The 26,939-nt window shown below is 45.5% G+C and overlaps 1 protein-coding gene across 3 annotated transcripts in view; it reads right to left on the bottom strand.

Annotated features, from left to right (window-relative positions):
- The window catches only part of LOC147889555 (S-adenosyl-L-methionine-dependent methyltransferases superfamily protein), a 132,816-nt gene that overhangs the window by 10,898 nt on the left and 94,979 nt on the right, over positions 1-26,939 (bottom strand). The gene's annotated exons all lie outside the window — the stretch shown is intronic.

Genomic DNA, 26,939 nt, shown 5'->3' with positions numbered 1-26,939 from the left:
GTAGCCACACTTAAGATCTATCTTGCTGAAAATCACGGCTCCATGTAATGCATCTAGCAAATCATCAATCCGAGCCATCGGATACCTGTGCTTAACAGTGATATTATTCAATGCTCTGTAATCTATACAGAGGCGAAACGTATCATCCTTTTTCTTCTTTGATATCACTCGCGAAGGAAAAGGTGAGAAACTTGGTTGAATCTGCCCCAACTTGAGGTATTATTCCAGTTGTCTACGCACCTCCGTCTCTTTAGTAAAACTCATTCTATAGGGAGGTCTATTTACAGGTTCTGCCCCCGGGATTAGTTCAATCTTATGCTGAACATTCCGCTCTGGAGGTAACCCATAAGGTAACTCATCCCTAAAACATTCAGAGAACTCCTCTGCTATAAGATTAGCCAACTTGGCCATCTCACCACTTTGTGAAACATCAGTGCTAGCCGAAGAATCATCAACCAGCTCTACCGATGCTGTACAAAGGAATAAAAACTCTTCTTGAGCTTTTCGGATTTCCATCACGGAAACCAACGGCCCCTGAGGTACATCTTTTTCACCTCGCAAGACATAAAGCAGATCGTTCATCTTGAATTGATATACGTGCTTTTTCCAATCAATGGCTGGATTCTTCCTAGAATGCCACACCATACCCAGGGCTATATCTGCATGAGCAAGCTTGGTCATTTCAAAATCAAGCTTCTCAGCATAGTCCAGAATACGAAGCTCCAACTGGGTAACCCTTTGGTCCCATACTTCCGTTGAACTTCCATCTGCCATCCTGACTGTATACGCATAGTCAGATGGGCTAGTCTTTAACTTCAGCCTCTTCACGAGCTTGGAGTTAATCACATTGTGCGTTGACGCCGAGTCAAACAACACAATGACATCGTGATTGGCCACTTGCCCTTTCATTTTAATTAACTCCGTATCATTAAAGACTGTATACCCCGTTGCTGCGGGCTTAGATAGGATGTTATTAGGTGCACTCGTTACTAGCTTAGCAACAGACACACATAACAAACAAGGTACTGACCTCTGAGAAGATCCCGCTAGCTGAATCTGCATCTCTTCCGCTCTGGGACTTCCCTCCATTTCCACGTCGCATTCTGAGACTACCATCTCAGCCATCCGACGATCCTTATTACGTGGACAATCCTTCCACTGATGAGGCTGAAGGCAACCAAAATACAAGCCTTCGCTCCTCGCCTTTTCTCTTTGCTCTGGGTTTAAGGGAGACTTTGACCAAGCCCTGGCTGCCATTGGTGTTACTTTCCTCTTCACTCCAATGGTGGTACTTGACTTAGGAGTTTCAGCTGGTTTCGCCTGCTTGGCTTGACCACTCGGCTGAGAACCACTCCCTTTACTAATCCATTTCTTTTTAAACCCAGATTTCTTCTGGTACCCATACTGGGTTCCGACCTGTGCAAACCCACTTGGTTTGCTGCCCTTGGCATCTTCATAGTTCAGGGCTATGGCTATTGCATCATCCAACGTGTTCGCATACTTAGCCCGAACTTCCATTTCAATCCAATCATTCAATCCAAATATGAAATCTTTCACTTGGATTGATTGAGTCAGGGGTTCATCAACCTTCATTACGCTCTCTCGAAACTTATCAGTGTATTCTGCCACTGACAAATTTCTCTGACGAAGGTTTCTATACTGATCCCAAGCTCGGGATGCTTCGTCAGGAGGTAAGAAGTGTTTCCTGAATTCTCTTTTAAACCGCTGCCAGGCAGTGGATGCTATACCATCTTTTTGTTGTTTAATCCACCACCGATCCGCTACCTCACTAAACATGTGGGTGGCCTCGCGGATCTTCTTGATATCATTCTTGATTTCACAAATGGCGAATGCCTCGTCCCATTTGTGTAACTTCTGTAAGCCCCTTCTTCTGCTTCCATTCAGGTCAATGGGTGTGTTTTTAAAATATTTTTAAAAAAAAAAAAACACCGCTAAAACACTGCCTTTACAAACTGACAAAATTCAGTATACTGACACTCTGACACAATTCCCTATACTAGGGAATACCTGCAATCCCAGATTCACACTAACTAGGCATTTGACACAGGCATATATCCAAATCCCGCTTTTCCCTACACTAGGGAAATTCCTGCAAACTAACTCTGACTGAAGGACACAGGCATATGCACAGGCACAGTAAACTGTAAACTCTACTGTACAGAAATAACAAGCTGCATACTAAAAACTGAAAATTTATAATGAAGGAAAAATTGATGCTCCCTGGAAGCTCCACGCAATTCGAGTCCCCGAAGCCTGCTCTCTGATCGAAACCTGTTCTCTGGTTTCGTCCCAATTCACGAACTAGTTCCCTATCTTTAGAAATGAAGGGCAGCGCCAACACCTTGCTCACGGGCTATTCCATGACCATGTCCAAACCCATGAACAGCAGTCCACGTAGGCTTTGTACCCGACCGCTTCAGATCAGCCCGTCGCGTGGAGGCCACGAGCCCAACTCTCGTCCTCCGTTTGGCGTCACTCGAAGCTCTCTGATCACCTTTCTCTGTGTTTCGTCAGGTCAGCCCGTGGAAGAATTGATGAGCTAATATAGAAATGCGAGTCCGTTTGAGCGACGTAGATCCACACCAACAGACACCAAAGCGCAACCGCACATCACGAAGGGCCGACTTGAATCAAAGACCCATCGAAGGTGGGATAGAAATTCTGAGAGCAAATGTCAACGACTTTCTCATGGTCGTTGAAAAGGAAAAGAAATGCTTGAAAATCTTCACTTCGTCGTCGCATGTTGCGTCAACAGCTGCACGTTAAACATTTCGACTCTCTCCATAGCTCACGACGCACTTCACGTATCCCACGCTCCCATCTTGAAGCTCTGGTCTTTCGTCCGCTACCAACGAGCAACTATACACTTCACGTTCCGTCACCCAGATCCTCTCTCTCACCTAGCCTTTGGCTCTGATACCAAATGTCAAACACTATTTTCTAACTCCAAGCAGATCACGGGAGTAGCACCAAATTTGTTCCACCCAGCCAATCTTGCTGAAGCGTGAGAGCTGACGGAGAAAATCAGATCAGAAACATACGTGAACAGTCCATTCTCCATCTCTCACTAACTCCAACAAGCCCCATCTCCCTAGATGGATCTAGATGCCACATGTCATCATCATAGGGCCTTCCTAATGCAACATTTCACCCCTCACTTGGGATGCTTTAATTTCCTTTGCCCCTAGGCACATTTCTTGCATTAGGCCCTTAGCCTTAGATCCACCTAGTCTGGTGCTATCAACCCTCACCTAGGACCTTGACATTAATTCCCTCCCGATCATTTACATGAAGCGCAAACAGATATATTACAAACATAGATCCTTTAAGGGAAATGTCGACTGATTCTTCCGAGGTCATGCTACCTCGGCTAGAGCGTAACATGGAATTTCTTTAGAAGACTCACATGGAATGCATTGTGAATCCTCCAATGCTCTGGCAATGCTAACCTGTATGCAACCTCATTTATTCTTTCTGTAACCCTGAAAGGGCCATAGTACCTGGGAGATAACTTTGCATACACTTTCTGTTTGCCTTTAAACTTACGGAGCCTAGCTTTCTCGAACTTCAAAAGTACCCAATTCCCTTCCTTGAGATCTAACTGTCTCCTATGCTTATCTGCAGCTCTTTTATGTTTCTCTTGAGACCTTTCAATTGCTGTCCGGACTTGGTTGTAAGCTGTCTGGAGGTCTCTCACAAACTGATCAGCTGCAAATATTTCATCCTTGGTCCTCAGGATAGGTGGCAGAATCACAAATGACCTTAAAGGGGGCTTTCCCTGTAGAGCTGTGTACTGTATTATTGTAAGCAAACTCTACCAATGGTAGGTACTTTTCCCAGTCTGAACCTTGGTCACCCACGTAGCATTTCAGCATATTTAATGCTGTAGAATTTGCTACTTCACTTTGACCGTCTGTCTGGGGATGGAAAGAAGAAAAATTCAGATTCGTCCCATATTATCAAATAAAGCTCTCCAGAATAGACTGGTCATTTTGGGATCTCGATCACTGGCAATGGACTTAGGCATACCATGATGCTTAAAGATCTGTGCCATGAAAAGCTTAGCCATATGATCTGCCTTTATGGTTTTGCGAACCGGAATGAAATGAGCTTGCTTGCTGAATCTATCAATGATAGTCCAAATCCCATCATTCCCTGACTTTGATCTTGGCAAATAAAAAATGAAGTCCATTGTAATACTTTCCAACGGTGCCTGAGGCATAGGAAGAGGCATAAGTAGGCCAGGTGCCTTCCGTCTATCATACTTCACTTTCTGACACGTAAGGCATTCAGTAACAAATTAATGTATGTCTTTCCGCATCCCTGGCCAAAAGAAATGCCTCTCTAGTGCTAGAGTTGTTGCTGTAATTCCTCTATGTCCAGCATAGGGAGGTGCATGGCATTCCTCCAAAATCTTTTTCCTCATCTCCTGGGTGATGCATAGGCAGTCATCTTTCATTAGATACCCATATTTCAGGGAGTAGTGACTGGTGGATTGCCCCTCTTGCATTTGCTATAAAATCGCACCAAAATCTGCATCATTAGCATATTGCTCCCTCATGCCTTCTAGGTCCTGATGATAAGCAATAGTCACATTATTGACCTGGGGTCTTCGGGACAAGGCATCTGCCACTCTGTTCCGAATTCCTGGGGTATGGACAATCTGAAAATGATACATTGACAGCATATTTGCCCATTTCATATGCTTCTCGGAAAGTTTTGTCTGAGTTAGAAAGTATCTCAGACTTTGGTGATCTGTTTTAACAGTAAAATCTGCACTCAAAAGATAATGCTTCCATGTATGGATGGCATGGATGACAGCCAATAACTCTTTCTCATAGATTCCCAGATATCTCTCTGCATCCCGGAGTCTCCTTCTCTCATAGGCCACTACATGACCATTCTGATGCAATGCAGCCCCAACACATTCCCCACAAGCATCACAATCCACATCAAATGGCTGATACAAATATGGAACGATTAAGATTGGCTTTGTAGTTAGCTTCTCTTTGAGTGTGGTAAAGGCTGTCTTTTGAGGAATTCCCCATCTGAAAGCTGCATTTTTCTTAGTAAGATCGTGGAGTGGAGTGGCTATATCTGCAAAATGCCTGATAAATCTTTTGTAGTAAGAACACAGGCCTAGGAAACTTCGAACTTCATGCACAGTTTTCAGCTCTGGCCATTCCTGAATGGAACGGATCTTTGCTGGATCCATCTGTATCTCATTCTTGGATATTATATGCCCCAGATAATGGAATTGATATAAGTTTCGTTGAAAACAGATAACCGGTTGAAGAGATATGTTGAGTTTACTGAAAGGGGGTAAAAATGAGAAATGAAGAAGTCTTCTTGATCCACATAACTTTGTACATGAAGACAGAGCTTCCCTATCAAGGGAGTGATTGGCACAAGGTTTCCATAGAACATCTGATCGGCATCCAAAGCCCTGCCCAACTCCTCCGTCTTTATTCCCAACCTCAAGGCTAGGTCCTCTGATATGAAATTATCAGTAGCCCCTGGATCAAATAAAATCAGCGCTTGCTGGTCTCTGACTTTGCCCCATGATAGCAGCAATTCTCGTTCTTTTGGGTTTGAAACATGACCCAGTATGTCAGGAATTCGTCCTGCCATTGGCTTTTTGCGATCCTCGTGGCTTCTCTGCCTCTTTTCCCTTCGAAGTTGAAGGCTTTTCTGGGCACTGGGCAGCCACATGCCCCTCTTTCCCACACTTAAAGCATTTCCCATCTCTGTGGAATTCTGCTATCTGTTCAGGAGTGAATAGGGATTTACCTTTATATGTCTTTGAAAATTGAGTACCCCTCGGCTTCTGAGGCTGAAACCCTTTCTTTTCAACCTTGGGATACTCTTTCTTCTTTGATTTTGAAAAATCAGTTTTCTTTCTTTCAGCACGTCCTGCATGCAAGGATAGTACTGTGGATGGATCTTGTAATGGCACAAGACTAGCTACTGAAGCTGAATGCATAAGGTCTTGAATGTTCTTTGCCCCCAAAGCATTCACTACTGCCTGAATTCTTGGACTGAGACCTGCTCTGTAATTCCTCATTTGGGTTTCTTTGGAGATCTTTTTGAAAGGTGCAACTTGGAAATAAGCGTCCCAAAACTTTTGGTTGTACACATCCACTGTATCTCCTGCATCCATATGCAAACTGTCCCAATCTTGAAGAACATGATCTCTAAACTGTTTAGGCATAAACTGTTGGTAGAAGGCTTTCTTGAAGTCCTTCCACTTCTTTGGTGCTGACCCATCTGTGGTTTGTGCACTCCACCATGCACTAGCTGTCGCTGTCAAGTGACCATTCTTAACTTGGAGGATTCTGAAAACTTTTTTGTACCGAATGCAGCATCAAACTGCCTGATGAACTGCAATGCTTTGTCTGTATGACCATATTGTCCATTATAGGTCATAAACTTGACAGATTTACCTCCCTCTTTGAATTCCTTGGTCTCTCTGGAAGACTTTCTCTTCCTAGACTTCTTGTATTTCCTTCTTTTCCTGGATGGTTTATCTAATAAAGAAGAAGATACAGAAGTTGAGCTCGAGGTAGACGGTGAAGGACTGGGAGATCGGTGATGATGCCTTGATCTCTTCCTGCTATGAGACCGTCCCCTATGAGATCTCTCTCTCTCTGGCTGTACACGAGAGTGTGCCTCTGGCATTGGCACATCATAAGTTGCATTAGGCATAGTTTCTATTGGAAAAAAATGCTGAGCTCTTGGATCCTTTCTGAGATTTTTCATCTCTTGTATACGTGTGCATACCATCTGCTCAAATTCTTGCTGATTTTGCTGCACACTTCTCTGTCTGGGATGTGCATCCTTATCTTGTGAATCCCTCTGGATAGGTGATTGGGCCATTTTCTTACGACTCGTCTGAAATCTACAAGTTTCTCACACACACTGTGTATGCAACTGATGCAGGTTGCCTTTGCTTTTCAGAAAGAAAGTACCTCAACAAGAGGTGTCTTGCATTCACAACTTGTGCCAGTAATGGGCTGTCAACTCAGGGCATATACCTACAAAGTTGTCAAGGAATCAACAACTATATTGCCCCTTTTCTGGCTACTGCAAAAAGCACTCAGAATGCATCTGATTCCCTTTTCCTGAGCACAAAGGCATGCATTTTCTCTTTTCTGCAAATCTCTGATTTCTCTGTTCTTCTGCTTTTTCTGACAGAAAATACTCTCTCAGATAGGTGAGAACGGCTAGCAGAAATAGTCTCTGCAATTGTGGGTTTTTTTTTTTTGGGACAGTAACCAGATGAAGTAATTGGTTGGCTACTCTAACCAGACTAGTTCTGGTCTGGTTTGGCTGGCTTTCAATTGGACCTCAGCCATCTGTAGTCTAGTTAAGCAGCTATGGTCTGGTTAACTAAAACTAAGGTTAGTTGGTCAGATATGGTTTGACTAACCAGTCTAGTTTGGTTAGATCAACTAACTGAACCTCTAACCAGGGTTAACTAACCAGGGTTAACTAACCAGAGTTAGTCTAGCCACTGGTTTGCCACCTCAACAGTCCAGGTCAGCTGCCATGTGTCCTGCCATGTCATCACCCTGCATGTGCTGCCACGTCAGCATTAGCTCCCACTGCCACGTCAGCATCCACACGTGTTTGCCACGTCAGCATCCACACGTGTCTGCCACGTGAGCTCTGTGCATGCCACGTGTACACCTGTGCCATGTCATGTGCCCTGCTGGCTGCCACGTAAGCCTAAGGTTGAACCTTGGCTGAGAAAATATGCGTAGGCGAATCGTCTAGAGCATCGCGCCTCAGAGACCGTCGCGCGTCGCGGGCTTTTGCGTCTCTGCATGAAGGTCCGTCAGTCAGCCTTCTGGAGACCGTCCGTCGCGAGATCTTCTGCATACTTTTATTCTCCAAAAGAACTTTGGAGTGGTGAGGCTTATTGCGTCACGACTTACGCCAACATGGAGACATCTCGTCACGTGAAGAAAAGAGCCCGACTTATATCTGTTGCGCCTTGGCTGGCCTCTTCAAAAGCTCCGTGGGAATCTGTTGGCAGGTCCTACGTGGCTTTCAAGCCCCAAAGTTACAGTTGTTTGGTTATTGTAATATTTACACCTCTGCTAGTGTAATCCGTGATACATCGGATAATGAAGCTCAGCGCCATATCTAGCAATGTCGTCAAACGGGCCAAGTGTTTCAACGTAAAATTGCTACACTAGCCTTCATAGCTTTAGATCGTCACCCGCTTCAAAAAGAAGGCGAGCCAAGCTCTGATACCAATGAAACCTTTCCCTCTACAATTCTCTATGAAATCTTACTCGTAAAGGACAGCAAAGACACTCTTTTCTCTCCCTCTCTCCCTCTCTCAACAGATTTCCTAGGGCCTGGGACAATTGTCGGACTGGACCCCCCCCCAAGGTTTTTATTACTAAAGAGAAAACTGAGTACATGGTTCAGCGTGGAAGCTGTTCATGAGTTCAGTGTAGAAGCTGTCATACGTATTTCAAACATGAATAATTTCATTACATGAGCTCTCAGGCTCCCCTTCTTGGCAACAAGCCACTTGTCAATTTCTACTTTACTTTCCTAATTACATGCCACTAAGGGCAACTCTGGAGTCTTCGAAGTACTTGGTCACGTGAACCGCCTCGTAGACTCTTGGTAGGCTCCCGTAGCGCTTAGGAAAGTCATTCTTCCTAGTACCTGCAACAATTAATTAAAGCGCACCACCATGGCACCCATTAAATGTTAGCACTTTGCATGCAAATAACACACTGTGGACTAATTCTAGTCATGGTGGGCGTCCCCACTGAACACATGTGCACACATAACAAATATAAAAATATATAATTATATTTATTCTCTGGTTGACCGGAGTCAACACTCTTGATTATAATTAAGAGGCTTTGACCAAGGGTCGAGGCGCCTTAATTATAGTCAAGTCTCTCCAACCGAAGTTGGCACAACTCTCCAACTGAAGTTGGCACATCTTGGTTAACCGTTGTTAACCCTCTTGGCAATAAACCAAGTCTTGTTGACCGAAGTCAACGCTCTCTGACCGTAGTCAGCTCTGTGGTTCTCTGGTTAACCGTAGTTAACCCTCTTGGTAATAAATCAAGTCTCCCCAACCGAAGTCAAGTTTACTTGACTAGAGTCAAGTATCTTTGACCGTAGTCAACTCTTTGATCATTAAAAGAACTCTTTGACCATAATTAACACATATGAAAACTCTTTAATTATGATCAAATAAATGGTCAACTAGGATATTTACATGATGGTGACATGGTGCCACATGACACCATCTTCTCCATCCATGATGGATGCATGTGGGGGTATGCCACCGCATGTGATCCCTTTAGTTAAGTCTCTAACCTCCTATCAATGGCAAAGTAACAGGTGGTCTAACCTAGGACCTAAGGTCTGACTACCATCCTATTGGGCCCTTTTATAATCCTCACAATGAAGCACCTTGAGGGTGAATGCAATGAACTAATGTCCTAGTTCATCACTTATTTTTCCATCATTTATAGCTAAACTCATGCTTCTATCAACATATAGCTATGAGGCTGATGTGACAAGGGTTGAACTCGCCTCTGATATGCCATTTTGACCTGAAATGGGGCTGGATCTAGATATGTTAATCCCATCTTCTTATACATGTGCTGTGGAAAATTATTCACACGTGACCCTCCGTCAAGCAGTGTGCTGGGTAATTCCTCGCCATCATTACAATGAACCTTTAGTGTTGGGACCTTGTAGTCTACATCTTCCGGTTCCACTTGTAGGACTCTTGGGTCTCCTCGTAGCTGTTCTTGTTCTTTTTCCTGTGTATACGTTTGTTCCTCATTCCAATTGCTTTGCTCATGGAGTTGTTTAGTTAAATTCTGGAGTCAAAATCAGCAATTGATTCAAGGTTATTTGGATGGATGCTTGCTTTATTGTTTTAAACAATTCAACTGACAATTCTCCTAGACAAATGCCCCATCTTTGGATTCTTGGTTCCGGACTTTGGACTGGGCATCCGGAATTGCAGATTGGGTGCCGAACCGGTTACCCAACTTTTGATTGGACTTGCCGTCAGATTTTTCGGCGGCCTGTTTGTTGGACTTTCCAGTGGATTGTTTGTCGAACTCGTCTTCTCCTTCACACTTACTGGCTGCCAAACTGTATTGCCTTTTTCTTTGCACTTTTCCTGAGTATTCCAGCACATTCTCTATTTGAATGCATCCTATGCAGTCACCGTACTCGTGCGGGTCATGGTATCTATTAGTCTGGTGATAACCTTGCTCTAGATTTACTTGGAAGTTCCTATATTATCACCGCATTGACCTGCAGGGGTTGTTGTTCTTGCGGCGGTGGTTGGTCCGGTCTTTGTTGATTGCTGCCATACCGCACAATGGGAATTCCTCTCCAAGTGATGCTTTACCCACAGCCGGCGGTTTGGTCCGGGTCAATGGCCATTTGTCCCTAGGCAATGTCACAATCTTTAGAATTCGACCCCCAAGCGTCCCGTTGCTGATTCCAATTTTCTTGTTGGTTCTAGTTCCTTTGTTGGCCCCAATTCCTTTGGTATTGTTGTTGTTGTGCAGCTTCTATTGCATTTGCGCCAATGGCAACATGGTTTGCTCGTGTCCGCTGCATCTGTTGGGCTTGATTCATGCATGCATTGGGGTTGTACTAGCATACTTTTGTCAGGTGGTTCTTTTGGTAGATTCCACATTGCAATTGTACTCGGTACTTCGTAACTCCCAAGCTTTGCAACTTCTGTTCCATGAGCTTCGCAACTTCTTCGGACGATGTGGAATCTTTTTTGACTTCTATTTCTCCTTTTTCACTTTCTTAGTCGCTTTCTTAGACTTCTTAACTATTTTCTTCTTCTTCATCCTTTCCTTCTTTTAATCATCATTATCCGAATCATTGCCGGACTGTTGGAATTGGACTCTGTGTTAGATTTATTGTCTGTATCTCCCGGGTCGGATTCGGAATCGTCGTTGGAATCCGTCTCGGCTTTCTTTTTCTTTCTTTTGGTTGTTCCAATTCTTGTTTCAGCTCTCTTAGATGATTCTATTAGGGAATTGAACCCATTTGCACGCTTGGCAAGCCTATGGCCCCAACACACTTTGGATCTCACGTTCATCACCTTGCAAAAGTACTCTGCTAGCGTTTCGTTGGTCGGTCTTTCGGCTGCATCCAGTCTTACATTCTGATTTTGGAAATGTTGAGCATAGTCTTCCACTGAAAGCTTCAGCTCTCGAAGCTTCTTACAAACTTTATTAAGAGTCTTCTCCTTCCTGAAATGTGCTAGGAATGATGTCTTTAGTTGTGGAAATGTCTAACCCATACGGGGTAAACCAGCTCATGCCTTTCCGGTGAGTGTTCCCGCATATTTCTCCATCTCGTGGCATTGGATTTGGTGTTTTGTTCTGGTGCTGGATCTGGTGTTTGTTTTGCTATCGGATCTGGTGTTTGTTGTGGTGTCAGATTTGGTGTTTGTTGTGGTATCGGATTTGGTGTTTGTTTAGGTGTCGGATTTGGTGTTTGTTCTGCGAATGCCTCGGGTGGTGCGCCGAGCCTCTCTTGCTCCTGGACAATCATATCTCTCGGGCTATTTGGCAAGGTTTGATAAGCTTTGTCTTCTTCCGATGGACTTTCGGATCTTTTGTAGGGATCAAGCTCAATGTCTTCACTGTCCCCCTTCTCCTGTTCGTCGAGCGGATGTTCTTTTTGCCCTACCCATCTGGTTTGGAGAGGGTCAAATTGTAACTTGCGGTTGGCCTGCCACTAGGCCAAGGCAACAGTTCTGGCAATGCACTGAAACCTGGATTTGGCTCCTAGACTCGCCATAGATCTTTCATGTCAGGTGTTTGGGGTAGCTGTTTGGATTGCAGCTTCCACCACTGGTGGGTCTTTGGATTGGATTCTGGCATCTACTAATTGGTCAACATCACTTTGCCGCTGCAAGGGCTCCAATCTGAGCCGAGTCTTGGATTGCAGGTTAGCCACCTGTGTAGGTCATTCTCTGAGCTATCCATAGGTGCCACTCATTCCGTGGTATGTGCCTTATAGGCCTAGTTATAGTCAATTAGGTCAGTTGGTACAGTCAGTACATGTACCACTTAGGACAATTAGGACACTTAGTCCAATTAGGGCATTTAACCCTAAGGTTTTGTTATGTTGGTTCTCTCTTGAGCCTCCACTCTCAGTTTTACAGCAATTCATTACAGCATTTCGTTTTTCTCTTCTCCTCTCCATTTTTCAGCTTCCATTTGCTTGCCCTAGCCTACAGTGGTATCAGAGCACATCAGGGTTCCACTAGCACTAGTCCTCGCATTTGGAGCTGTTTGGCAGCTTGTTTGAAGCTGTACGGAAGTGTTTTGTCACACGTGTGAGCTTTTATGAGCTGTTAGAGATTTTTTGTCGCCGAAAACTTCTTCCAGGTGCTTCTACTGCATAGGTACCCTGAATTCGGTGCAACTAACCTCTGTTGCAGAGCTTTTTCTGCAGGCAGCTCCACACGTGTGAGCCGTATTGTCCGTACAGACTGTACGAACTCTGACAACAGTCTCTAATGTTGTATGGAACACTGCGATAGCATTTAAGATGATTCTGAAGCTGTACGGAATATTACGCTTGCATTTAATATAGTACATGCTAATTTATTGCTGTAAAGGTCTGCATGTAAAGATGTACGGCCTTTGTATGGACCTGACAGCCACATTTATTACCTGTATGGACCTGCTCTTCCAGCATTTTATTGTTGTACGGACTGTCTCGGGGTTCGTGCTAGCCAATTTGACCATTTTCCAGCATTTTGGAGCTGTCTCGTGCTGCGTGCCGGTTGTTGAAGACATTTGGAGGTGGTTGAAGCGATTTGGAGGCCTCTTCTTGAGCCCATTCCTTCTCTTTTGGCTTACCTTTGCCTCGGGCTGTGAGTACCCCTCCATTGGATCACTCTTCTCTCATTTCCAAGTGCTCTCCTGCTCGTGGGAGCACTTTCTCTTGCTGCAATTCTCATTTCCAGCCCTCTCTTGGCATTTCTCATTGCCATTTGCTCTCATTTTCACCTCTCCTTCAAGGGTGAATTCTTTTGCTCGCATTTGAAGCCTTTTCACTGCTATCCTTTCGGGCTACATCATTGGGTAAGCCGTTGTTCCATTGGTTCTTTCTAATTTCTACTTCATTAGCATTTTGGAATGGCCCCGTGTTGCCTTGGAAGGCCTCGTGTTGCCTTTTGGGGACTATTTGCAACAGGTAAACCTTGGGACAGCAGAGTCTTTTGCACTGAGTAGAATTTTGCCATTGGATTTTGCGAGTTTTCTTTCCTCTCATTTTCATTGTCAGATTGGTGCTTTTACCTTGCATTTTTGGCGCAATGGTTGGCAATAAGGATGATTTGTTCGGGATGCTTGGGGATGATGACAAGCTTGATGGCACTAATTACCCCATGTGGTACATACATGATGGGGCATGTATTGGTTGCCAAGAATTTGTGGCACATTGTTTCAGGCTCTGAGGCTAGGCCTACACGTAATGTAGCTTCTAATGCTCCATCTTTTGCCTGCGGTACTACTTCAGGTGATGGATCTTCAGTTGATGGGCCTACACGTAATGTAGCTTCTAGTGCTCCATCTTCTGCCTGTGGTACTACTTCAGGTGATGGGTCTTCAGTTGATGGGTCTTCAGGTGATGGGTCTAATGTTACTTCTAGAGCAGCTGCGTCTACTACTACATGTATTTTACATCCTACACAAGAGTAGATTCAGTGGGATGGTCGTGATGCCAAAGCACATGCCTTGATTTCTCCTTCAGTGAAAAGGGTCGTTATCCCTCATATCCTCTCTTGCGAGACAACAAAGCAAGCGTGGGATCAGCTTGCATCCTTATATCAGGTGCGGAATGAGGCCATAGTCACAAGAAACGTTTCATCTGTTTCGTTGTTTCGACAAGTTTCATTTCGGCTTTTCGTACGAAATGGATAGGTTTCGAATTGATACTTAATATATACCCTTATAGAGACAAAAATATATATTATATTTAAGTTAGAGTGAACAAAGAGAAATATAAGTCAAGATACTAAAAGGAAATTCAAAACATAAACACCTTGGATTCTAGAAAAAACGGGGCAAAAACGTTTATTTTGATTTGGGCGAAACAAAGGTTTCGTTGAGAGCATTTTGTCCTATTTCGAAACGTTTCGTCTGTTTCGTGTTTCGAGGTTTCGAAGAGGACGAAACGGGTTTTCATGTGACTATGAATGAGGCGAGGGTTGCCTATCTCCGCAAGCAGGTGAAGGACTTGAAGCTTGAAGAGGGTGATAACATGAATGCTTATATTACCAACGTGACGGATTTGGAAGAGCAATTGGCTAATATTGATGAGGTGATGCTTGATTCTCAGCTTGTTTCTAATACCCTTGATGGGTTGCCTGACTCTTATCAGGGCTTTGCTACTACATTGAGGCTGGTTGCAGATGGCAATGCCAACCATTATTCTTTTGACCAGTGGGTTGCTCTTCTACTTTAGGAGGAACAAAGCCGTGCAAATCGCAATGCTTCTATGGCTAGTGATCAAGCCTTTGCTGCCCAGCATAAAAATAAAGGCAAAGGCAAGGTTTTAGCTGGTAAACCCCTCATTCACATTCTGGTCACTCTCATGGTGCCTCTTCTTTGGGGAATAACAAGAAGAATAAGAGATGTAACTATTATAAGAAACCTGGGCATGATATTTCTGAATGCAGGAAGAGAATTGCATTTGAAAAGAAGAAGAAAGGGTTTGGTCTTGCAGTATGTGGTTCTCCTACTTCAGAAGATCGACATGAATCAGCTAATTTTTGCACAAGACCAGCATTGGGATTTCTTGGTTTCATGTCAGTATAATCCTATGTTCATGATGCCTGCATGACAGTTTCTGATGTATTTGATGCCTGGTTCTTTGATATTGGTGCTAGCAAGCACATTACTTCCTGCAGGAAGTTATTCAGCTCACTTGAGCATACATCTAAAGGGGGGAGTGTCACATGTGCCAATAATGCATCATATACAGTGAAAGGCGTCGGGCAAGTTGCTCTTACTTTTGTTTTTGGTGGTCTTGTCACTCTAGAGAATGTGCTTTATGTTCCAGGCATTTGCAAGAACCTTATTTCTATTTCAGTCATAGCTACATGTGGCTATTGGGTTTTTTTTAATGGTTTTTGGTGTGCAGTGTATGATGGTATACATGCCTTTACCGTGGTCTCGACTGGCACATTGACTAGAGGTCTGTATAGACTTGATGCCTATGACAGATGCTTGGATGATGCTGGATTTGCAGATGTAGATGCCTTTGCTCTTGATTCCTCTATCATGGCAGATACCCATTTGTGGCATGAGAGGTTTGGACACCTCAACTTTGGGGCTTTGGTGAAGTTATCGTAAAGTTGTTGATCTTCCCAAAATGCATATGCCTTCAAAGCATGTTTGTGAACCTTGCTTGCTTGATAAGATGCACTGTTCTGCATTTCCCAAGGATGGGAGAGTTGGTGCCTCATGCAAGCTTTATTTGGTTCATAGTGATGTTTGTGGACCCATGTGGTTGCAGCTCTTGGGGGATTCTATTATTCTGCTGCATTCATTGATGACTTCACTAGGTTTACTTGGATTTTTGCATTGAAATCCAAATCTGAAGTTTCTACATGCTTCATGCATTTTATTGCCTTGGCTGAGAATGAGAGTGGGCTGCAGATTGCTCACCTTAATACAGATAGGGGGGGTGAATATATGTAAAAGGAGTTTGCTATTTTCTTGGCTTCACGTGGCATTCATCATCAGTGCACGGTGCCTTACACTCAGCAACAGAATCCCGTGGCTGAGCACAAGAATAGATCAGAGATGGAGATGGCTAGGTGTACGTTGAAAGGCAAGCACTTGCCTAACAAGTTGTGGTTGGATGCCGTTATGTGTGCTAATTACATTTTGAACAGATGTCCCACAAAGGCATTGAAGACCATCACACCTTATGAGGCTTGGATAGGTCATAAGCCCATGATTACTCAAATGAGGACTTTTGGATGCTTAGCATATGCCCATGTGTCTTCTCAGACACGCACCAGTTGGATGATAAAGCTGTCAAATGCATTTTTATTGGGTATAGCTCAGAGAGCAAGGGCTACAAGCTCTACCAGCCCCACATGGGTAAGTGTTTTGTCAGTATGGATGTCGATGAATCCTTCACTATGTATTTGCTGGATTGTCGAAAACAGCCCGTTGTTGATGCCTCAGATCTCTTTGACAGCTTTATGCCTTTGTTTCCGTCAGATGCTCATGATGATGTCACATTTGAGAATTCTTCTCCTTCATGTGTTGGTCATTTGTAGCCACATGTGCAGCATGATATTCAGCCTCATTTACAGCCTGATATGCCTCCGCTTGATCAGGACATTGTGCCCAGGGCTCTTGACCAAGAAAGAGCTGATATACAAGAGCCCCGGAAGGTCCCCTGTTGGCTCCTTGACACATTAACAGACAGCAAACAGGGTACTCCTCTCCCAATCCATACTAGAGCAGCTGTCCGGAAAGAGCATGCTAATTTGGTTGCTTGTGCATTGGTCGCTACAGCATGCAATGAAGAGCCATTATGCCATAAAGATGCCTTTCAAAATGATTATTGGTTGCAGGCTATGGAAGCTTAATTGGATTCTATCTATCAGAATAGCACTTGGGAGTTGTGTGACTTGCCTCTTGGCAAGAATGCCATTGGAACTAAGTGGGTTTATAAGATTAAATAGAAAGCTGATGGATTAGTGGACCTTTACAAAGCCCGTCTTGTCAGCAGCAAGGCATTGACTTTGAGGAGACTTTTGCCCCCACTTCCAGGATCACTACTATTCACATTGTTATTGCCTTTGCTGCCCACTTTCATTGGGAGGTACATCAGCTTGATATCAAGACAGCTTTCCTTCATGGGCATTGGAAGAGGTCTATGTTTCCCAACCTCCTGGCTTTGAGGTTGAAGGTTCTGAAAGCAAGGTAAGCCGCTTAAAGAAGTCCCTCTATGGATTGAAGCAGGTATCTCGTGCTTGGTATTCCAGGATTCATGCTCATTTTCTTACCCTTGGCTTTCAAAATAGCCCTACAGAGGCTACTCTTTACATCCGCAAGAGTGGGACAGATTTACTGATTTTAGTGCTCTATGTGGATGGCATGCTTGTGACTGGGACACATGTTGAGCAAATTGCAGCTTTTAAGCTTGACTTGCAGAAGAGATTTGCTATGTATGATCTTAGTCTTTTGCATTACTATTTGGGTATTCAATTTGCTAGCAGTGAGGGGGGCATTTTGATGTCACAATCCAAGTATATTGGACAGCTTTTGTAGCGTTTTTAGTTTGAGGATTGAAACCCAGTATCCACACCATTAGAGCCTGGTTTTCTCTTCTCTTCTGAGGATGGCAGCAGTGCATGTGATGCCACTCTCTATCAACAGGCTATTTTTTATTTACTTATGCCATACGAGACCCGATCTTCAGTATGCTGTCTCACAGTTGAGCAGATATATGCACATCCCCTCTACGCACTATTGGCATGCCGTGAAGTGTGCCTTCAGGTATCTCAAAGGAACTCAACATTTGGGCCTTCTTTATGAGGCTAATTCTTCACTTGTTATGCATGGATTTACTGATAGTGATTGGGCACCCGTGTGTCACATAGTGGCAATTGTTTCATGCTTGGTACTTCATTCATTTCTTGGTTCAGCAAGAAGCAGAGTACAATCGCTACTTCCAACTGTGAAGCTGAGTATAGAGTAGCTTTTACAGCTACAATGGAGTGTGTTTGGCTCTAGAAGTTACTTGCAGATCTTTATGCATGTCAGATTGCTCCTACCGTCATCTTCACTGATAGCTAGAGTGCTTTGGCTGTTACACGGAATCCGTTTTCCATGCTCGCACAAAGCATATTGAGGTTTACTATCACTATGTTAGAGATAGATTATCAGCAAGGTGATATTCAGTTGTCTTATGTTCACACTGAGGACAACTTGGCGGATCTTTTTACGAAGGCTCTACCTCGACCTAAGTTTGAAGCTTTTCGGCAAGCTTTAAACTTAGTATCTTTTGTGACTTGATCTATTGTACTCTGTACAGTCACAGGTTGCTATATTCCTACAGGATGAACATGTACAACCATGACATTAGATATTTAGGTATCCCGAGCCATGTCCAGGATACTTCAGCCCATACCAAGGAGGGGGGTTTGTAGGCCATTCTATGAGCTATCCATAGATGCCACTCATTCCTTGGTATGTGCCTTGTAGGCCTAGTTACAGTCAGTTAGGTCAGTTGGTACAGTTAGTACATGTACCACTTAGGACAATTAGGACACTTAGTCTAGTTAGGGCATTTAGCCCTAGGGTTTTGTTATGTTGGCTCCCTCGTGAGCCTCCACTCTCAGTTTTGCAGCAATTCATTACAACATTTCGTTTTTCTCTTCTCACCTCCATTTTTAAGCTTCCATTTGCTTGCCCTAGCCTACAACATGGGCATCTTTCTTTGACATGCAGCCTTTTGCATTTGAATTTCCATACCCACAATCTTGGATAAATCAATTCCGATCAATGCGATCTGAAATAGTACCTAATTTTGAAAGTGTCTGGAATTGTCGAAATCCGACTCTGTCCGGAATCACCCGATTGGTTCGATTTGAGCTCGGAACCAGAATTGAGCTTAAACACCTTCTGATTAGTGCAGCACTGATTGCTAAATCTTGTGGACTTTTCCATGATGAGGATCGACAACGACGAGTGAAAAGTCGTCGTGTCCTTTTTAATTCAAATTTCACTTGCATTGGTCCATCACGTGCACCTTTGTGTCGTGTCTACAATCACTAAACTTGATTTGAGCCTTCAAACTCGCAAGATCGCTACTACTTACAGGGTATAAGACTTCGGGATGAATGAGAAGGTTTTGCTATTCAGACGAACTTCATCCTACTTGTTAGAAAAGGTTGGGCTGCATTGCAAGTAATAGGCAAGGTAGTCTATAAATTAGAATTGCCACAAGGGTGTAAGGTACACCCGGTTTTTCATGTTTCGCGCTTAAAGAAATTTTTACATACAGGTGACTCACTAATCGAAGGTGTGGTTTTGTTTCAGGAGATAGAGGATAATGCAAGGCGCAAACCAACAAGAATCTTGGACCGAGGAACAATGCAAATACGAAATCGGAAGATACCTACGGTGTTGGTTGCATGGCATGGTCAACCTCTATCCGAAGCTACCTGGGAATCCGTATACCAATTGCGGAGAGTGTTCCCAGACTTTATCATCGAGGACGCTGATATCTGAAGAGGGAAGGAATGTTACGCTCTAGCCGAGGTAGCATGACCTCGGAAGAATCCGTCGACATTTTCCTTAAAGAATCTATGTTTGTAATATATCTGTTTGCGCTTCATGTAAATGATCGGGAGGGAATTAATGTCAAGGTCCTAGGTGAGGGTTGATAGCACCAGACTAGGTGGATCTAAGGCTAAGGGCCTAATGCAAGAAATGTGCCTAGGGGCAAAGGAAATTAAAGCTTCCCAAGTGAGGGGTGAAATGTTGCATTAGGAAGGCCCTATGATGATGACATGTGGCATCTAGATCCATCTAGGGAGATGGGGCTTGTTGGAGTTAGTGAGAGATGGAGAATGGACTGTTCACGTATGTTTATGATCTGATTTTCTCCGTCAGCTCTCACGCTTCAGCAAGATTGGCAGGTGGAACAAATTTGGTGCTACTCCCGTGATCTGCTTGTAGTTAGAAAATAGTGTTCGACATTCCAAGGTCCATAGCCTACAGAGCCAGTATCAGAAGATCCACCAAAAGTGGATGAGCTGGAGGAGGTCATTTAGCCAGAGCAGATTGTGTACCATACTCTACGCAAAGGCCTTCACGGCAAGGAGTTTTACAGGTATCTTGTAAAATTCAAGAATTATACGGCATTACATGCCAAGTGGATGGATGAAGACATGTTGTCCGATCATCCACAGCTTTTAGATGTTTACAAGGAAGCTTTTCAGTTGAGGTCAACTGAATAGAAGCCGAGGGGATGTCACCATCATGTAAATATCCTAGTTGACCATTTATTTGATCATAATTAAAGAGTTTTCATATGTGTTAATTACGGTCAAAGAGTTCTTTTAATGGTCAAAGAATTGACTACGGTCAAAGATACTTGACTCTAGTCAAGTAAACCTGACTTCGGTTGGGGAGACTTGGTTTATTACCAAGAGGGTTAACTACGGTTAACCAGAGAATCACAGAGTTGACTACGGTCAGAGAGTGTTGACTTCGGTCAACGAGACTTGGTTTATTGCCAAGAGGCTAACTATGGTTAACCAAGATGTGCCAACTTCGGTTGGAGAGTTGTGCCAACTTCGGTTGGAGAGACTTGACTATAATTAAGGCGCCTCGACCCTTGGTCAAAGCCTCTTAATTATAATCAAGAGTGTTGACTCCGGTCAACCAGAGAATAAATATAAATATATATTTTTATATTTGTTATGTGTGCACATGTGTTCAGTGGGGACGCCCACCGTGACTAGAATTAGTCCACAGTGTGTTATTTGCATGCAAAGCGCTAACAATTAATGGGTGCCATGGTGGTGTGCTTTAATTAATTGTTGCAAGTACTAGGAAGAGTAACTTTCCTAAGCGCTATGGGGAGCCTACCAAGAGTCTAGGAGGCGGTTCGCGTAACCAAGTACTTCGAAGACTCCAGAGTGCCCTTACTGGCATGTAATTAGGAAAGTAAAGTAGAAATTGACAAGTGGCTTGTTGCCAAGAAGGGGAGCCTGAGAGCTCATGTAATGAAATTATTCATGTTTGAAATACGTATGACAGCTTCTACGCTGAACTCATGCACAGCTTCCACGCTGAACCATGCACTCATTTTTCTCTCAAGTAATAAAAACCTTCGGGGGGGTCCAGCCCGATGATTGTCCTGGGCCCTAGTGAATCTGTTGAGAGAGGGAGAGAGGGAGAGAAAAGAGTGTCTTTGCTGTCCTTTACGAGTAAGATTTCATAGAGAATTGTAGAGGTGGGCGTGGCTTTGCCATGGGTCAAACACGCATGCACTCGCCACCTCACTCTAGAGCAGCCAATCAAATGTGAATAATCCATTCACATGCGTGTGTTAAAGCATTCAGATTGGGCACACAGTGTCAATGCCATGAGATCTAATCCTTCTGAAAATTCAAAGAGTATCCTCTCCCTCACACCTCCTCACCTAGCTCGCGCTATGTGTATTGGGATCAATGTGTGTTTTACAGTTAGTTGCTGCATTTTTCAATTCAGGCGAATTGGCCAATGTTAGCATTTCCATTATAACAATTCATTCTCTGCGCATTGTGATTCTACCGGTGGCATGGAGGCCACTTCAGTTAGAAGGCCTTCCATTATCTTTCATGGTATTAGAGCAATCCTGCTAGATTCCCACCAAAGGGCAATTATCGGGCAATTATCCTGCAGAAGTATGGACACTTTTTTTTTCCAAAAAAGAGACCTCTTAAAAATGAACAAAACCCACAAAGCAAGCTCAAAGCGGAAATACATCATGCAACGCATGAGAAAAAGAACTCAAAAAGAGGAACATAAGAACCAAGGTTGAGGCTGAAAATGCCATCTCAACCCTATAGTAGTCTCAGAGAAGGAGGTAGAGGTACTCCATTCTCTAACGAACGCAGCCTCGTAGCAGAACCTACCTGAGAAGACCCCTATATGGTCACTCAGATGGCCATCAAAGTATGATAGTGTCTATCCATATACAGGCCAAAGTGTGAGAAGAGTGGACCTGGGATCCATCCAATGCCTCTGTGCATCTTGCTTTCCAAATATGCCACACTATAATAGTTGCCAGTATCTCCCAAGAAGAGTCCACAGAGGCATGTACAGCTTTAAACGGTGAAGCAAGAACATCCTCCAGAGAGCATGGCTTGACTAAATGGTGTCGAATTGATAAAGACCAAGATGTCATTTCTGGTAGAAAACCAGAGGCCCCGAAAGAGAATCCCAAGCGACTGAACCCCAAGTCATAAAGAAGGGGCGACCTTCCAAATGATCTTGGGTTGTCTACAATCCCATAAGCAATGTTGAACTAACTCCATGTTAGAAAGACAATGAGGACAAGTGGGGTTAGCCCCAAACCTGGATCTCCACAAGTTAACTGCAATCCCACCCTGAATAGAAAGCCAAAAGAATATAGTGATTTTTCTATTCCTGAGAGATTTTCACAGTCTCCCCCAGAAATTCTTCTACAAATCAACTAGAATCACAAATACCTCTCAATGGGGTGCTCTGGAAGGCCTCCAACGTCTACAAATAGTACAAACATTCTCGAGCCCTTCATCGATCCACTCCCACTCCCCGGAATCCCACTGCAAATACTTTATGGAAACACCCCCATAAAGCCACAATCTCAAAGCACCCAGGGTAACAAGACGTGGGGGAGGCTCTATGTACCATCTGAGTCTAAGCCATGTTCCAAAAAACCAACAATCATGACAGGCTGAAATGGAATCTCTAATAAGACATCATCAGTCAATCTAGACAGCCTACCTCTTGCAAGGACATCAAAAACCAAGGCATCCTCATCTGCACCACAGAAAGCAATAACCTAGAGAGGCATTACATATACGGATGCATAGCATATGCCCACATACATAACAAGTTGGATGTTAAGTCAAATGCATCATGGTTGGCTATAGTGATAAGAGGAAAGCACAGAAGTTGTATGATCCCATCAACGGAAATGTTATTTTCTCCAAAGATTTAGGGTTTTGAGAAGAATCGTCATAGAAGTCATCAAATACATGAGAGAGAGTCACACGGGCTACTTAGTTACATTAGAGAAGGTTCATAAAGAAAAGCAAGAATTGCCAGAGGATCTCCCAAAAGAGCAATGACTCAGACCGCACCACCCACGTTGACATGCTCTCAAAAAGGCAAAGCAATTCAAGTTGAAATCACTACTTATGCTCTTATGATGGTAGATAAGGGCTACAAAAGCGCGAATATACTTTAAGGATGCAATTGGCAAGGCTAAATAGCAAACTACTATAAATGAAGAAATGGAAGCTTTGTACAAAAACAAGACTTGGAATTTATGTGACTTGCCACCAAGAAAGAAGACAATTCACTTCGTGTTCTACTCGAGCTGCTGCTCCTCCCCGCTCCCTTGCTGCCCCCTCTCCCTCAGCCCATCCCTCCCTCTCTCCCTTGCCCTCAGCCCACCATCCCCATCCCCCTCCCTCAGCCCCTCCCTCCCTTCTCCTCCTCTCCCTCTCAGCCCGCCCCCTTCCCTTCAGCCCGCTCCCTCTCCTCCCCCTCTCAGCCTGCGCCTCCGCCCCCTCCCTGCCTCTCAGCCTGCCCCTTCCCTGCCTCTCCTTCCTCTCCCTCTCCTCTCCCTCTCAGCCTGCGCCGCCCCCTCCCTTCCTCTCAGCCCGCCCCCTCCCTGCCTCTCCTTCCTCTCCCTCTCAGCGGCACCCCCTCCCTCCCTCTCCTCTCCCTCCTCTCCCTCTCCTCTCAGCCCGCCCCCTCCCTGCCTCACAGCCCGCCCCCTTCCTGCCTCTCCTTCCTCTCCCTCTCCTCTCTCAGCCCCCCCGCTCTCAGCCCCCCCGCTCTCAGCTCCCCGCTCAGCCCCCGCTCTCAGCCCCCCGCTCAGCCCTCCGCTCTCAGCCCCCCACTCTCAGCCCCCCACTCAGCCCTCGCTCAGCCCCCTGCTCTCAGCCCCCCGCTCAGCCCTCCCGCTCTCAGCCCCCCCGCCCTCAGCCCCCCCGCTCAGCCCTCGCTCAGCCCCCCCGCTACCCCCCGCTCAGCCCTCCACTACCCTCCCCCCCGCTCTAGCTCTAGCCCCCTCTCAGCCCCCGCTCTCAGCTAACCGCTCTGCTAACTGCTACCTCCACTACCCCCTCCACTACCCCCCCGCTGCAGCTAACCGCTCTGCTACCCCCCCGCTCAGCCCTCCGCTACCCCCTGCTTGGGCGCTGCTGCAGCTAACCGCACCCCCCCCCCTTCCGCTCCCCGCTACCCCCTTTTTTTTTTTTTGGGGTCTCTTTTCCGTAAGGGGCAAAAAAAAAAAAAAACAACTAGCCTCTCCTCCTTCTCCACCTCTTGGCTGCCTCTCCACTTCAGGCTTCCGCACTACCTCTCCACCACCTCGCACTGGACGTGCCTCCCATTATGGGGGGGGAACTGCTGCTCCCGCTCCCGGTTGAACATTAACACTACGATCTGCACCCGCACCCCAAGAGAATGGGAAACAAAGCCAAGAAAGACGAAAATAACAACAAAAAAAAGCAAACGACACAACTGAATTTGGAGGATGTGAACACATGTTACAACCGAAGTGGACTCGGGGTAAACAGCAAGGCAAAGTTAGGACCCGCCTCAGCTTCTTCAGCATCTATCTCTACCTCAACCTCAATCTCAACTCCCGCTACAGTGTCAGTTTCGTTTTCAGCTCCAACCTCAGCTCCCTCTATCTCTATCTCTATCTCTATCTCTACTTCGACTTCAGCCCCCGCTTCAGGCCCAGCTCTAGTTCCAGTCTCAGCTCCATCTACATCTACGATCAATGACATACTCATGCCCATGGCGCCGGTTGTTGTTCCCTTTCCCTTTTCTCCTGTTACAGCTCTCACACAGCTTTTGACACCTACTTCCGAGGTGTCATACACTGTGCCGCATTATGCTTCACTCTCCCCTCTCCCTCTCAGTCAGCCCATCCTCCCACACCCCGTTGGGACTGCCTCACCCATTCCACTGTCATCTCCGTTCCTCACTCAGCCACCGTCCAGTTTTCGGACTCAGTCCCACTCTTTCATGCCACAGTCACCACACTTTCAGCATGGACATGGGTGGACTGACACACCAGAGGCCCGTGAGACCCTACTCACGGAGATACATAATTTTCGTGAGCGTGAGATGGAGCTGGCTCACTTCGCACGGGAGCAGGTCCGCTTCAACCAGGAGCAGAGCCGCATCATACAGGAGCAGGCTAGGGCCATTCGGGAGCAGGCGGATCTTATTCAGGGACTCAGACAGGATATCATGCAGCTCCGACAGGAGGTCACAGCCATACACACTGTCCCAGGGAGTACCCCGGTGGTCGAGGCACAGATTGCGAGCATGCAATCTGCTATTGAGGAGACTTCCAGATGGGTTGACGTGGCCAAACGGAAACCCGCAAGGGTCACCGTTTCGGCTACCCTCATGGAGCAGCAGCAGAGAGCCAGTAAGGCTCTCAACATCAGAGTACGCGGGATCCCACGCACTGAGGCTACACCGATGGTAGATGCGACTGCGTTCGTGACGGCTACCCTAGGTGTGGCTAAGCACAAGATAGAGAGGGCATGGCGGGTGGGGAGAGATCCCAACCGAGAGCAACCCCTGATCATACGATTTCATGACACTGAAGCACGACTTCAGCTGTACGACGCAAGTCAGTCCTTCGAGATCAGCCAGCGATCTCTATGGATGAGGATCTCACACCTCTACAGGTTGAGGAGAGGCGCTCTTTGCTGCAGCAGCGGGATCAGACCCGAAAGGAGGGGAAGTGGGCAATGGTACGAGAGGGACGACTTCTTACAGGCCCCCATAGGACACCTGCCCCCTCCCCTACATAGGGAAGCGGGGCCTATGAGACTCAGATATCCGAGACCCTGTCCTGTACCATTTGGAACTGTAATGGTACCTTATGGTCAGAACCAGGGAACTTCTCGGAATCCTATACAGGCCACGACATAGTGTTCCATACAGAGACACATCAGAGTCCAGAGCGCCCTCTCCCAATAGTCAGTGGATATACATGGGAGTCTGCCTACAGAGATGAGACGAGGGGTACAGGAGGAGTTCGAGGTTCAGGTGGAGTTGCAGTCCTTTTCAGATCCACACTTCGAGGGATCATTTCAGTAGAGCAGAGAGATACACATTCCAGATTTCTTTGGATCCCGATACCACACATGGATAGCCAAGATCTGTTTGTCGCAGTTTGCTACTTCCCCCCGGAGACCTCCCACTTTGCCAGAGATATTCGAGGTGATGATGAGACATCCCCATTTGCTGCCCTTTATCAGTCCATCGTTGACTTTTCTAGCCGCGGAGAAGTCCTTCTAGAGGGGGACTTCAACGCGAGGACAAGGACCCGTCAGGTACCACTTCTTGATTTCAGAGAGGATTCCACTCTACTGGCAGATGGTGACCTTGAGGAGGCAGGTATGCTACGGGTTTCGGCTGACAGGCGAGGTCCACTTTCATCCTATGGGCAGGCCCTATTAGACCTGGGCAGAATACATGATCTCATTATCTATAATGGTCTTGACAGATGGCCCGCTTCAGGTGGTTTCACATGCTTTCCACATGGGGGGGGCTCCAGTGTTGTTGATTACATCATGGGATCCCTTGTCTTCACATCTCGCATTACTGACTTCACTGTAGCACCTCTCCCCCCAAGGGCTGATCACACATACCTTTTCTTTCGCATCTCCACCTCCCTTCGCACAGCACCTTCCACCCCACTCAAGGCTTACTTCACCTACCACGATATACGCTTTGATCGGGATCACTCACCTTCTTACTCTGGCCGTCTGTACATACTTCTCGCTTATATTGACTTCATACCCCTTTTAGAGGATCGTGCTGCCCTTGTCACCCGCTCACTACACGAGGCTACCATTCACGCCTTTCCCCACACCACCCGCTCCACCCGCCCACCACCCCCTGGAACCGTACCCTGTAATAGTTGGTACGATGATGAGTGTAAGGCCTTACGCCGTCAACTCAGATTCGAAACCAAAAACAGTCTTCCGAGTGCACCAGATACGCTACGTGAATACCGTAGGCTGGTACGAAGGAAGAAACTAGACTTCGTTCGTCGAAACGAGAAGGAGCTACTGAACATTTTGTTTAGTAACAACTCTAAGGACTTAT

This window comes from Dipteris shenzhenensis, chromosome 20 (genome assembly GCF_047967505.1).
Source record: "Dipteris shenzhenensis isolate YYH24624 ecotype China chromosome 20, Dip_SZ_1.0, whole genome shotgun sequence".
Classification (NCBI taxonomy): Eukaryota; Viridiplantae; Streptophyta; class Polypodiopsida; order Gleicheniales; family Dipteridaceae; genus Dipteris; species Dipteris shenzhenensis.
This window is presented reverse-complemented; position numbering and strand designations above follow the sequence as displayed.